Source organism: Schistocerca serialis, chromosome 8, assembly GCF_023864345.2.
Source record: "Schistocerca serialis cubense isolate TAMUIC-IGC-003099 chromosome 8, iqSchSeri2.2, whole genome shotgun sequence".
NCBI lineage: Eukaryota > Metazoa > Arthropoda > Insecta > Orthoptera > Acrididae > Schistocerca > Schistocerca serialis.
The window spans coordinates 332,571,256-332,585,270 of NC_064645.1; the positions used below are offsets into that span (position 1 = coordinate 332,571,256).

Genomic DNA, 14,015 nt, shown 5'->3' on the forward strand with positions numbered 1-14,015 from the left:
TCTGTAATTAATATTCTTTGTAACTACATTTCTGATTAACACTCCAATTGTTTGCATGTCACAGTTTTCCAATTTCCAGAATTTGAGGATTTATTTGTGCATTTTATGTATTTAATCAGATAAAGCACGAGCTCTGTACTACCACTGAATATTAGTAACCAAATCCAAACTGTAATTAATTATATAACTAAAATAATACGAAAGACATTATTGTAGTTTAAGTTCAGAATGATTTTCTTATGGAAAACTAAAGACATTACTGTAAAAGATTGTCATTCAATAATGTATTTTATACCTTATTCGGTTGTGACATCAGTTTCTTACGTTTTATAAATTTTAATTGTATCATCCAAATTGTACAAAATTAATAATGCTTAATTTTGGAAGTTATTGTTAAAATTCTGTATAAAGCAATGCAGCGATGCTGCGACAAGTCAGTTTTGAAGTTACTTTTGGAAGTCAAAGAGATCAGTGAAGTCTATCCGTTTTTTGTTTACATGATGAGCGTGCAGTTCAGATGTCAATTAATGTGAATAAATTTTGTGAAGCATGAAAATTTCGCATTCATTCATCAATGGATCAGGCAGAAGAAGCTTAAGCAACATTCAACATGAATCATTACAATGGGATGCCAAAAGAATAATGAAAGGAAGATTGTATTCCACTAAAAGGATGGGCCGACCAACAAGATGGACAGACAATGTATTGGCTGACCTAACTAAGACAGAGATTCGAAGCTGGAAGGAAAAGCAGAGAACAGAGATGTAAGAATGCAGATTTCTGAGGAGTTTAAAGCCCATCACGGGCTGAAGTACTGAGGAGGAGGAGGAGGAGGAAGTTGCCATATGAGACAAGAAGAAAGGTACCCTGTACTACATTCTGTGTACCACTCGCAAATGAAGCAAAGGAGAAATGACTGTTTATATGCTTTCATATGACCCCTGAGTAATCTCGTTTTCTTGGTCCTTTTGTGACACATATGTTGGTGGCAGATAGATTGTTCTGCAGTCTATCATAAATATCAGTTGTCTAACTTTCTCAATAGTATTTTGCAAATAGAATATTCTCTTTCTTTTACAGATTCCCATTTGAGTTCATGAAGCATTTCTGTAATAATCTCATGTAATCAAACCTATAGGTAACATATCTAGAAGTGTGCCTCTCAATTGCTTTGATGCCTTCCTTTAATCTGACTTGGTGGGAATCCTAAATACTCAAGCACCATTATTGAGTCACCCAAGTATTCTGTATGTTGTCTCCTTTATACATGCACTACACTTCCCTAGAGTTCTCTCAGTAAGAAGAAGTTGATCATTCGCCTTCTCTGCAGCCGAACTTATGTGCTCATTACATTGCATGTTACAGCATTTCTCCTAAATATTTAATCAATGTGACATCAGCACAGCACTAATATTGTATTGAAACATTACAGGATTGCTTTTCCTATTCATCAGCACAGCACTAATATTGTATTGAAACATTACAGGATTGCTTTTCCTATTCATCTTTGTAACTTACATGTTCCTACATTTAGAGCAACTGGCCATTATCACACCAAATTGGAATCTCCTCAAATCATCTTGTATCCTCTTAAAGTCACTCAGAGAAAACTGAGTGAGGGAAAAATGACAGCTTATGTGGCTCCATAAAGGCCCTAATTTCTCTCATCTTCCTAGTCCTTACACGAGTCGCGATAGGCACAATAAAAAGATTTACATACTCATAGCTTTCGGCCATTAAGGCCATTGTCAGCAGTAGACACAGACACACACTCACGCAAACATAACTTGCACACACATCTGCAGTCTCAGAGAGCTGAAACTACACTGTGAGCAGCAGCACCAGTGCATGATGGGAGTGGGCGACTGGGTGGGGGTAAGGAGGAGGCTGAGGCAGGGAGGGGGAGGGATGTATGGTGGGAGTGGCGGACAGTGAAGTGTTGCAGTTTAGACGGAGGGCAGGAGAGAAGGTGCGAAGGGGGGAGGGGGCAAGTAGCGGAAAAGAGAGAAATAAAAATAAAAATAAATTAAAAGACTGGGTGTGGTGGTGAAATGAGGGCTGTGTAGTGCTGGAATGGGAACAGGGAGGGGGCTGGATGGGTGAGGACAGTGACTAACGAAGGTTGAGGCCAGGAGGGTTACGGGAACGTAAGATGTATTGCAGGGAAAGCTCCCACCTGCGCAATTCAGAAAAGCTGGTGTTGGTGGGAAGGATCCACATGGCACAGGCTGTGAAGCAGTAATTGAGATGAGGAGTATCACGTTTGGCAGTGTGTTCAGCAACAGGATGGTCCACTTGTTTTTTGGCCACAGTTTGTCGGTGGCCATTCATGTGGACAGACAGCTTGTTGGTTGTCATGCCTACATAGGATGCATCGCAGTGGTTGCAGCTTAGCTTGTAAATCACATGACTGGTTTCACAGGTAGTCCTGCCTTTGATGGGATAGGTGAGGTTAGTGACCGGACGAGTAGGTGGTGGTAGGAGGATGTATGGGACAGGTCTTGCATCTAGGTCTATTACAGGGGTATGAGCCATGAGGTAAGGGATTTGGAGCAGGGCTTGCGAAAAGATGGATGAGTATATTGTGTAGGTTCGGTGGACGGCGGAATACCGTGGTAGGAGGGGTGGGAAGGATAGTGTGTAGAAGATCCAGCAGGATCTCCAGTCACTACTCAAATCCTTAGGCCCATCCCAGAACCTCTCCTCAGAGTCCATCTCTCTACTTACCCCTACCACTCCCTGCACTCCCACCTTCTACATGCTTCCTAAAGTCCATAAACCCAACCACCCATGACGCCCTATTGTGATCAGTTACTGTGCCCCCACTGAGAGAATCTTTGCTCTTGTAGACCAACACCTTCAACCTATTACCCGGAACCTATCCTCCTACATAATAGATACCAACCATTTCCTTGACCGATTCACCACAGTTTGTTTCCCTTTACCACATGGTGCCCTGCTCGTCACTACTGATGCCACCTCCCTGTACACTATTCCTAATGCCCTTGGCTCTACTGCTATTGAAAACTACCTTTCCAGATGCCCTATGGAAACCAAACCAACAACCTCGCTCCTAGTCTCCATGACCAACTATATCCTCACCCACAATTACTTCTCCTTTGAAGGCATTACTTACAAACAAATCCATGGTACAGCTATGGGCACCCACATGGCACCATCCATGCTAACCCATTTATGGGCCATGTAGAGGAATCCTTCCTAAAAACCCAGAATCATAAACCCCTCACCTGGTTCAGATTAATTGATGACATCTTTGCTATCTGGATTAAAGGTGAGGACACCTTATTCACATTCCTCCAGAACCTCAACAACTTCTCCCCCATTTGCTTCACCTAGTCCTACTCAACCCTACAAGCCACCTTCTTAGATGTAGACCTCCATCTCAGAGGTGGCTACATCAGTAACTCCGTCCATATCAAACCTACTAACCACCAGCAATACCTCCACTTCGACAGCTGCCACCCATTCCATACCAAGAAGTCCCTTCCGTACAGCCTAGCCACCCTTGGTCGTAGCATCTACAGTGACGAGCAGTCCTCCTCTAAATATACAGAGGGTCTCACTGAAGCATCCACTGACCGTAATTATCCTCCCATCCTTGTACACAAACAAATCTCCTGTGCCTTATCTTTCCAGTCTCCTACCATCTCCCAAAGTCCCACAGTCCGACCACAGAGGAGCATCCCCTCTTAACTCAGTACCGTCTGGCACTGGAGCAACTGAATTACTTTCTCCGCCAGGGTTTCGATTACCTCTAGTCGTGCCCTGAAATGAGAAATGTCCTACCCACTATCCTTCCCACCCCTCCTACCGTGGTATTCTGCTGTCCATCGAACCTACACAATATACTCGTCCATCCTTACACAACCCCTGCTCCCAATCCCTTACCTCATGGCTCATATCCCTGTAATAGACCTAGATGCAAGACCTGTCCCATACATCTTCCTACCACCACCTACTCCAGCCAGGTCACTAACATCACCTATCCCATCAAAGGCAGGGCTACCAGTGAAACCTGTCATGTGATTTACAAGCTAAGCTGCAACCACTGTGCTGCATTCTATGTAGGCATGACAACCAACATGCTTTCTGTCCACATGAATGACCACTATCAAACTGTGGCCAAAAAACAAGTGGACCACCCTGTTGCTGAACACGCTGCAAAATATGATATCCTTCATTTCAATGACTGCTTCACAGCCTGTGCTATATGGATGCTTCCCACCAACACCAGCTTTTCTGAATTGTGCAGGTAGGAACTTTCCCTGCAATACATGCTACGTTCCCGTTACCCTTCTGGCCTCAACCTTCGTTAGACACTGTCCTCACCCACCCAGCCCCTTCTTTGTTTCCATTCCAGCACTACACAGCCGTCATTTCACCGCCACACCCAGTCTTTTAATTTATTTTTCTTTTTATTTCTCTCCTTTCCGCTACTTACCCCCTTCCCCCTCCGCACTCTCTCTCCTGCCCTCTGTCTAAACCGAAACACTTCACTGTCCGCCACTCCCACCATACATCCCTACCCCTCCCTGCCCCAGCCTCCTCCTTACCTCCACACAGTCACCCACTCCCATCATGCACTGGTGCTGCTGCTCACAGTGTAGTTTCAGCTCTCTGAGACTGCAGATGTGTGTTCAAGTTGCATTTGCATGGGTGTGTGTGTATGTGTGTCTACTTCTGACAAAGGCCTTAATGGCAGAGAGCTATGAATGTGTGAATCTTTTTATTGTGCCTATCGCGACTCAGCATCTTCGCTATATGGTGAGTAGCAACTTTCCTTCTCTGGTATTGTTACATTCCATCCTGGATTTTCCATTGTTTGATAGTTCTTACATGAAGTGAATGCTAGCAATAGTAGAATCATTCTATATTCAGCTTCAATTGTATGTTCTCTAAATTTTCTCAATAGTGTTTCACGAAAGGAACGTAGTCTTCCCTCCAGAGATTCCCAATGGAATTCATGAAGCACCTCCACAGCACGCATGTGTTGATCGAACCTACTGGAACCGAATCTAGCAACAAGACTCTGAACACTCAACAATGGGTCACACTAGCATTCTATACATGATTTCCTTTCTAAATGAACCACAGTTTACTGAAATTCTACCAATGAACTGAAGTTGTCCATCTGCCTACCCTAAGACCATTCTCACATAGTTGTTCAATTTCATTGTTGTTGTTGTGGTCTTCAGTCCAGAGACTTGTTTGATGCAGCTCTCCATGCTACTCTACCCTGTGCAAGCTTCTTCATCTCCCAGTACCTACTGCAACCTACATCCTTCTGAATCTGCTTAGTGTATTCATCTCTTGGTCTCCCTCTATGATTTTTACCCTCCACGTTGCCCTCCAATACTAAATTGGTGATCCCTTGATGCCTCAGAATATGTCCTACCAACCGATCCCTTCTACTAGTCAAGTTGTGCCACAAATTTCCCTTCTCTCCAATTCTATTCAATACCTCCTCATTAGTTATGTGATCTAAGCATCTAACCTTCAACATTCTTCTGTAGCACCACATTTCGAAAGCTTCTATTCTCTTTTTGTCTAAACTATATATCGTCCACATTTCACTTCCATACATGCCTACACTTCATACCAATACTTTCAGAAAAGACTTCCTGGCCCTTACGTCTATACTCGATGTTAACAAATTTCTCTTCTTCAAAAACGCTTTCCTTGCTATTGCCAGTCTACATTTTATATCCTCTCTACTTCGACCATCATCAGCTATTTTTCTCCCCAAATAGCAAAACGAATTTACTACATTAAGCGTCTTATTTCCTAATCTAATTCCCTCAGCATCACCTGATTTAATTCGACTACACTCCATTATCCTTATTTTGCTTTTGTTAATGTTCATCTTATATCCTCCTTTCAACACAATGTCCATTCTGTTGAGCTGCTCTTCCAGGTCCTTTGCTGTCGCTGACAGAATTGCAGTGTCATCGGCAAACCTCAAAGTTTTTATTTCTTCTCCATGGATTTTAATTCCTACTCCGAACTTTTCTTTTGTTTCCTTTCTTGCTTGCTCAATACACAGATTGAATAGCATCGGGGAGAGGCTACAACCCTGTCTCTCTCCCTTCCCAACCACTGCTTCCCTTTCACGTCCCCCGACTCTTATAACTGCCATCTGGTTCCTGTACAAATTGTAAATAGCCTTTCACTCCCTGTATTTTATTCCTGCCACCTTCAAAATTTGAAAGAGAGTATTCCAGTCAACATTGTCAAAAGCTTTCTCTAAGTCTACAAATGCTAGAAATGTAGGTTTGCCTTTTCTAAATCTATTTTCTAAGATAAGTTGTACGGTCAGTATTGCCTCACGTGTTCCAACATTTCTACAGAAATCAAACTGATCTTCCCCGATGTCAGCTTCTACCAGTTTTTCCACTTGTCTGTAAAGAATTCGTGTTAGTATTTTGCAGCTGTGGATTATTAAACTGATAGCTTGGTAATTTTCACATCTGTCAACACCTGCTTTCTTTGGGATTGGAATTATTATATTCTTCTTGAAGTCTGAGGGTATTTCACCTGTCCCATACATCTTGCTCACCAGATGGTAGAGTTTTGTCAGGGCTGGTTCACCCAAGGCTATCAGTAGTTCTAATGGAGTGTTGTCTACTCCCGGAGCCTTGTTTCAGCTTAGGTCTTTCAGTGTTCTGTCAAACTCTTCACGCAGTATCATATCTCCCATTTCATCTTCATCTACATCCACTTCCATTTCTATAATACTGACCTCAAGTATATCACCCTTGTACAGACCCTCTATATACTCTTTCCACCTTTCTGCTTTCTCTTCTTTGCTTAGAACTGGGTTTCCATCTCAGCTCTTGATATTCACACAAGTGGTTCTCTTTTCTCCAAAAGTCTCTCTAATTTTCCTGTAGTCATGATCTATCTTACCCTAGAGAGATATGCGTCTACATCCTTACATTTGTCCTCCAGCCATCCCTGCTTAGCCATTTTGCACTTCCTGTCGATCTCATTTTTGAGACGTTTGTATTCCTTTTTGCCTTCATTTACTGCATTTTTATATTTTCTCCTTTTATCAAGTAAATTCAAAATTTCTTCTGTTACCCAAGGATTTCTACTAGCCCTCGTATTTTTACCTACTTGATCCTCTGCTGCCTTCACTACTTCATCCCTCAAAGCTACCCATTCTTCTTCTATTGTACTTCTTTCCCCCATTCCTGTCAATTGTTCCCTCATGCTCTCCCTGAAACACTGTACAATCTCTGGTTCTGTCAGTTTATCCAGATCCCATCTCCTCAAATTCCCACCTTTTTGCAGTTTCTTCAGTTTTAATCTACAGTTCATAACCAATAAATTGTGGTCAGAGTCCACATCTGTTACTGGAAATGTCTTACAATCTTAAACCTGGTTCCTAAATCTGTGTCTTACCATTATATAATCTATCTGAAACCTTCGAGTATCTCCAGGCCTCTTCCATGAATACAATCTTCTTTTATGATTCTTGAACCACGTGTTAGCTATGAATAAGTTATACTCTGTGCTAAATTCTACCAGGCAGCTTCCTCTTTCATTCCTTAGCCCCATTCCATATTCACCTACTACGTTTCCTTCTCTTCCTTTTCCTACTATCGAATTCCAGTCACCCATGACTATTAAATTTTCATCTCGTTTCACTATCTGAATAATTTCTTTTATCACATCATACATTTCATCAATCTCTTCGTCATCTGAGGAGCTGGTTGGCATATAAACTTGTACTACTGTGGTAGGCGTCGGCTTCTTGTCTGTCTTGGCCACAATAATGCGTTCACTATGCTGTTTATAGTAGCTTACCCGCATTCCTATTTTTTTATTCATTATTATACCTACTCTTGCATTACCTCTATTTGATTTTGTATTTAACCCTGTATTCACTTGATCAGAAGTCTTGTTCCTCCTGCAGGGTGTATACGGGGACAAGGAAAAAAAATTCCCGGATTGTTCCTGGATTTCTCCCGAATATCCTGTTTAAAAAATACGCTTTTTCCCGAGAGAAAATACACTTTTTCTGTGCTAAGTGACAGTAGGTTTTCCGTAGATTTCCCCTCGGAACTATAAAACTTATCAATCCTTTGAATGGTTAACGTTTTATATAATTGCGTAGAACTTCCCAGGAAAAAAAAGGAAAGACGAAGCTGAGAAGTTTTGGAGAGCCTTTTAATTAAAAAAAAAAAGGAGAGAAGTTTTGGAAAAACCTTTGATTTGCAGCAACATATACGCTGCATATTTTCGTATTACCAAAGTATAAATTCAAATTGCATCAAACACAGTGCGTTAGTTTCCGGAGTGTTGCAACCGAGGTTGCGATGTCCTTTTGTAAGCGAGTCATATCTCAAGCCATGAGATCTCACCAGCTGATGACAGCAGCTATTCAGAGCATAGGACACGTGTTATAGTCAGCCAATAGCAAGATTACTGGTTACATAGCGCGACCACGCAAGAGGAAAAGTTAACGGTTTACATTAATGTACACAGTACCGCATATCTACAAGAAAAGCTAAGCTTTCACATATAATATTGGTCTCTAAGATTAACACGCTACAACAGAAGCTAAGCTTTCACATGTAATATTGATCTTTTCTTGCATGTGTTATACTTTAAAATTATGACATAAATGTCTCGGCTCGAAATTCTTGTAAGTGGCTGGTCCTCAAACTGTTCAGTTTCGAACGCTCTGCGATTTAGATACCCATCCCACTTTCTCACACGTAACATAATTCATCTTGCGTAAAAAGAAATTACTTTGAAAGTAACGCTTTTCTAACCACCATTCGCAATACTATCCGGAGACTGTTAGAAATAGGTTCCATTTACCAGTTGCCAGAAAATGCATTATTATGCGTGTGCAACTGCAGTGGTGTAGGAAGCCCGCAGGTTCGTGTGTCTAAAGCACTAAGAGAGCTTACATAAAACCATAAAAGAAACAGGGCATCAGAGGATACTCCAAAGAGCATCGAAATTTCGTAAGCCATACTAAAATGCATAATTCGGCTTGAAGTGCAAATTGGCTTTTTCCAGATTCACAATGAAGTAGGTCCCATCTGATATTAAGCTTTTCAGTGTGGTTTTTGGGATGTACATTTTCTTGGAGTACCAGTACTCTACGACTCATTTTTGGTTCTTTATTATGGCATAATGCCATACATAGGAGATGATGATAACGTGCACTTGAAATTCAGCGAACAGTTGGAACTAGCCAGTACTGCAGAATGAAACACTTCGTTTCTAATAAAATGATTGCCTCAGCAGAAAGATTAATAAAGCCAAATTTCTTTAGTAAACTTGCAAAAATAACTTCATTGTTCTGCAAGGCGATTAATGCTTGACTGCTACTAACTTGGAAATAAAATAAAATCAGAAAACTGAAATTAATACTATATTTTTGCCCTCCGTAATTATTTGTATGTATTTTAATTCACTTGATAGCTCCCGGCCACAGAAATCCGTTTTGTTTTCATTTGAGGTGGGAGCTGTACATGAAGAGAAGCAGCGAAATCACTTTACGTAAACACTGGTCACGTGGAGACTAACCTCCTCCCCACTACAACTCAGACAACTCTGTGCAAGCGCGAATCTGGCAGCTAGGGCGCGCGAGAAAAAATTTTCTCGTTTGCATCTGGCTGCTTGCTGCTACTACTGATACAGCTAACAGCCAAACTTCAAGTAGCGGGAAGCGGGAGAAGGTCCTGCTCATACGCGAGTCAAATGCGCATGCGCAACAGACCGGTGGCAGCTGGTCAAACGAACCTAATGTGAACAGTTGTGTCGTCATGCTCATGCTCATAGCAAGCAGTTTATTGCTACGAAGAATTACAGTCTGCGCTCTACGGCCTTTGACATATTTTTGCTATTTGCAGATGCTAGTGCGTGCACGGTGTTTTGTTGTCGTAAATTGCACATTTCCTTTGCCACTAAAGTAAATTTTTTTCCCTCTTGTTTATATTTTATTGCTGCAGTATCATTCTACAGTAGCAGTATACAATAACATTCTTTGCTAGAGAATCAATTCTGCAGTCAAAATTACAAAAATTTACCTGGAAGCTAAAACAATGAAAAATTCCTGGAATTCCGAAAAATTCCCGGGTTTTTCCCAGTTTTCTCCCGGATGAAAAAATTCCCGGGTTTTTCCTGGATTTCCCGATTGTCCCGGGTCATATACACCCTGTCCTGCCACCGAACTTCACTAATTTCCACTATATCTAACTTTAACCTATCCATTTCCCTTTTTAAATTTTCTAACCTACCTGCCCGATTAAGGCATCTGACATTCCACACTTCCATTTCATATCACTTTCCAAAGTTATGGCTAGATATTCAATCGATATCACTGTGCCACACAGCACATTGCTAATATTGCATTCTAACATTACTCAATTGCTTCTTCTACTCATCTGTGTTAATTTACATTTTTACACATCTTACACAATCTGCCATTCAACACACCAACAAGAAATTTTGTCCAAGTCATCTTGTATCCTCCTACAGTCACTCGTGAAGATAGCTTCCCATGCACCCACAGCATCATTGGCTAACAGTGCAGATTACTGCTCACTATGTCCGTCCAATTATTTATGTATACAGAAAACAAGAGTGATCCTATCATACTTCCTTGGGGCAATTCTGACAACATCCTTGTCTCTAGCAAACACTCACCATTGAGGGCAACATACTGGCTTCTATTACTTAAGAATTCTTCGAGCCACTCACATATCAGAGAACCTAATCCATACGTCCGGACCTTCAATAAATGTCAGCAGTGGAACGCTTTCAAGAAATCAAGGAATATGATTGTTATTAGGGCTGTGATAAAATATAAATTTTTTTTTTCAACTGGGAAGTCGTCATAAAGTGTTCCAGAAAATTCTGATATGTGACAAAACTGAATGACGATCACCTTTAATTGCGCCACTTACATGTAGTTACCATTATTAGCAGAGTGGTTATAGCTAAGTGTGAAAGTGTACAGTTTTTCTTTAAGTTCTTGCTCTAATTGGGATATGCAGGCTGCTAGCTTGTTGATGTACAGAATATCTAATAATAAATTAACACTTAAATCTAGATCTCTAAAATTGGCATTATATTTACAACGTGCAACTGATACTTTTATAGATTGGTATGTCAATATTTTTTTCTTCTATAACTAGATACTTTTTCGATCTATCGAGGGCCGATAATGATATATTTTTAAATACTGATATATTGGATTCCCGATATTTTAGAAGCTATCAACAGTCCTTGTGGTTATCCTTCATCCATAGTTCGCAGGCTACAAGGGGAAGCTGAGTTTCACATGACTCTCTTCTGTTTCAAGGAAATTTATTGTATTCAAACCGAGAATATGTTCAAGAATTCTGCAGCAAACCAATGTTAAGGATACTGCTCTTTTATCTTTCTCATAAACAGGAGCCACATTCAATTTTTTCCAGCTGTTTAGGAATCTGTACTGCAAGAGAGATTTAAAATAAAGGGGACAATGCCATAGAGCACTTTCTATAAAACCGAATTGAGATTCCATCTATACCTGGTGACTTATCTGTTTTCAACTATTTTAACAACTTCTTTATGACAGGGATGCCTATTACAATGTCCTCCATACCAGAATCTGTGCAACAGTCAAACTACGGTAGGTTTATACAATTCTCCAGCACGAATTATTTCCTAAATGTGAATTTAAAACTCCAGCTTTCCTTCTGCAGCCTTCTATGGCCACACCAAACTGGACAGAAAGCTTAGAGCCAATTTGCAACTTTATGTAGGACCAGAATCTTTTCATGTTCTTGGCATAATCATTGGAAACTGTTGTCTGCTTCACACATCAATCTATTTACAAACAAATGAATTTCTACTAACTTCTGCCAGTTAACATTTGTACATTCTGTTTTGAACCGAGAGTGTAACATTTTGAGCTTACGCAGCACTAGGTTATCAAAGCATGGTGGGTCTTTTTCATCCACAATCCTCTTACTTCTTCAGAATACTATTTACAATGAGTGTAAACTTTGCCCATAATTCATTTATTTCCATCATACTGGAACTAAATGATGTAGATTCATTGTGTAAGTGGGACGCCAACTACTACTTATTTGCTCTTTTTGGCAAAAATACTCTTCTAGCCTTCTTGATGGATTTATGAATTTCAGTAACAATTATCTGATGGCATCATGATCAACCCTGTCTCTATACTTACACTGCTTGTAGATAAAAGGGCCAAAATATTTCTATTGTGTGCAGGCTGCTGAACTAGCTGCTCCAGACAATTTTCAGAAAATGTGTTCAGAAATACTCTGCAGGGCTGTCTGTCTGTACCACTTGCAATGAATCCAGAGATGTCCCACTCTATACCTGACAGTCACCTCCAACTAATACTGAATGATCTGGGGATTTCCACATTACTAAGTGTAGACTTCATTTGCCCAAATCTAAAATTGTCACAGCAGAATTGGGTGACCAGTAGAAACAGTCAATAATTAATATGAATTTATCTAGGCCTGTTACTCGGACCCAGATAACTACACAGACTCTATTTTGACCTTGGTAGACAGTATTTTTGTCCTCCTGCAATGAACACTCCTTCTCCTATGGTGGCTACTAGGTTTTAGATGTACGTACAATGCCTTGCTAAATATTTCAGGACTTTCTACTTTAGGTTTTAGCCAGCTCTCTGTTCTGACAATAATTTGAACATAACTTCTTTGCAAGAGGGCAATAAACTCAGCAATTTTGTTACGAATACTTTGATTGTCTTCAAATTTAGACAGTCTAAGTGTGTCTATTCTGAATGTGGTCTGACTTCACTCTGTGCATACTGACTGGCAAGTGTTCACTAGAGGAATGAAAACTACCACCTAACCTAAAAAACCACCATGTGCACTCCATAAGTACTCTGCTACATGGGTTGCTGTTTCCTTTGTGTAGTGCATCCATCACTTATCAAGGGGAATCCTACAATTCTCCACTCCAATGAAGGTACAGAAATCTGCAGCTGACATTGTCACAGAATCAACAGTCTTTGGTTGAGACCTTCTACTCAGTTCCAAATGAAAGGACACCAATCAACTTTGGGTATGATGACGCTGCAAATTGTGAGCTCTAACTAAACCACAATAGCAAGGCAAGCAGCTTTCACCACTTCTTTCAGTCACCTGCACAAACTGGGGATGGCCTCAGGACCCATGTGGCAGACCTTACTGGTGCCGACACAAGCCACAACTTGCATAAGACTGTACCCCGCACCCTTGACAGCAAATGTCAGGGCCTCCCCCCACATTTAGGATGAGGTCCACCAGCAAATGTACTGAGTTCGCACTCAACCTTTTGCTAGCTTTTGACACTATTTTTCTAAAGGGCTCCATAATGGACCTAACTCTGGAGCTTCCTGTAACTAGTATCCTCCGCCCCGCCCTCTCCGTCCATGTGCCTGCTCAGATCCTGCTGAAAAAGCAAGCACCTGTCCACGCACATCGTGAATGAGAAAGACCATACAAGCAGCCTCCATATTTACTGTCTGCCTTGAGCAATGCAAAAGCATTACAAAGCAACACTCGCCCTGCGGTGAGGGAAGCTTCCCCACTTCAGGTGTACTTCAAGGTGCCTCAGCTTGAGGCAGCAGGCTGCAGACAGCTGATCGGAGCCAAAAGCATTTTCATCTGTTTGTGAATTGTGACCAGCTCCACCTGCATCAGCACACGGCATGTACACAACCTACCTATCCTAGTACTAATAACTTAAAGAATTAAAGTACAAAAGCACACTGCTCTCCTTGTGTGTCACCAACAAAGGCTGTATCCTTACTAAGCTGTGATGAACCGTCGTTGGTCATTCAAAACAAATAAATGACAACTGCACTACACACCACATTTACGTAAATGTAAGACTACACCTCTTTGAAATTGTTTAAGGAAGTATCCATCACCAAACGTACTGAATGCGCACTGGACTTCTTGCTAGTTTTTGACACCATTTTCCTAAGGGCTCCATAT

At 41.0% G+C, this 14,015-nt stretch overlaps 1 protein-coding gene across 3 annotated transcripts in view; it reads right to left on the reverse strand.

Annotated features, from left to right (window-relative positions):
- The window catches only part of LOC126416810 (transport and Golgi organization protein 1), a 168,097-nt gene that overhangs the window by 141,786 nt on the left and 12,296 nt on the right, over positions 1 to 14,015 (reverse strand). The window lies entirely within an intron of this gene.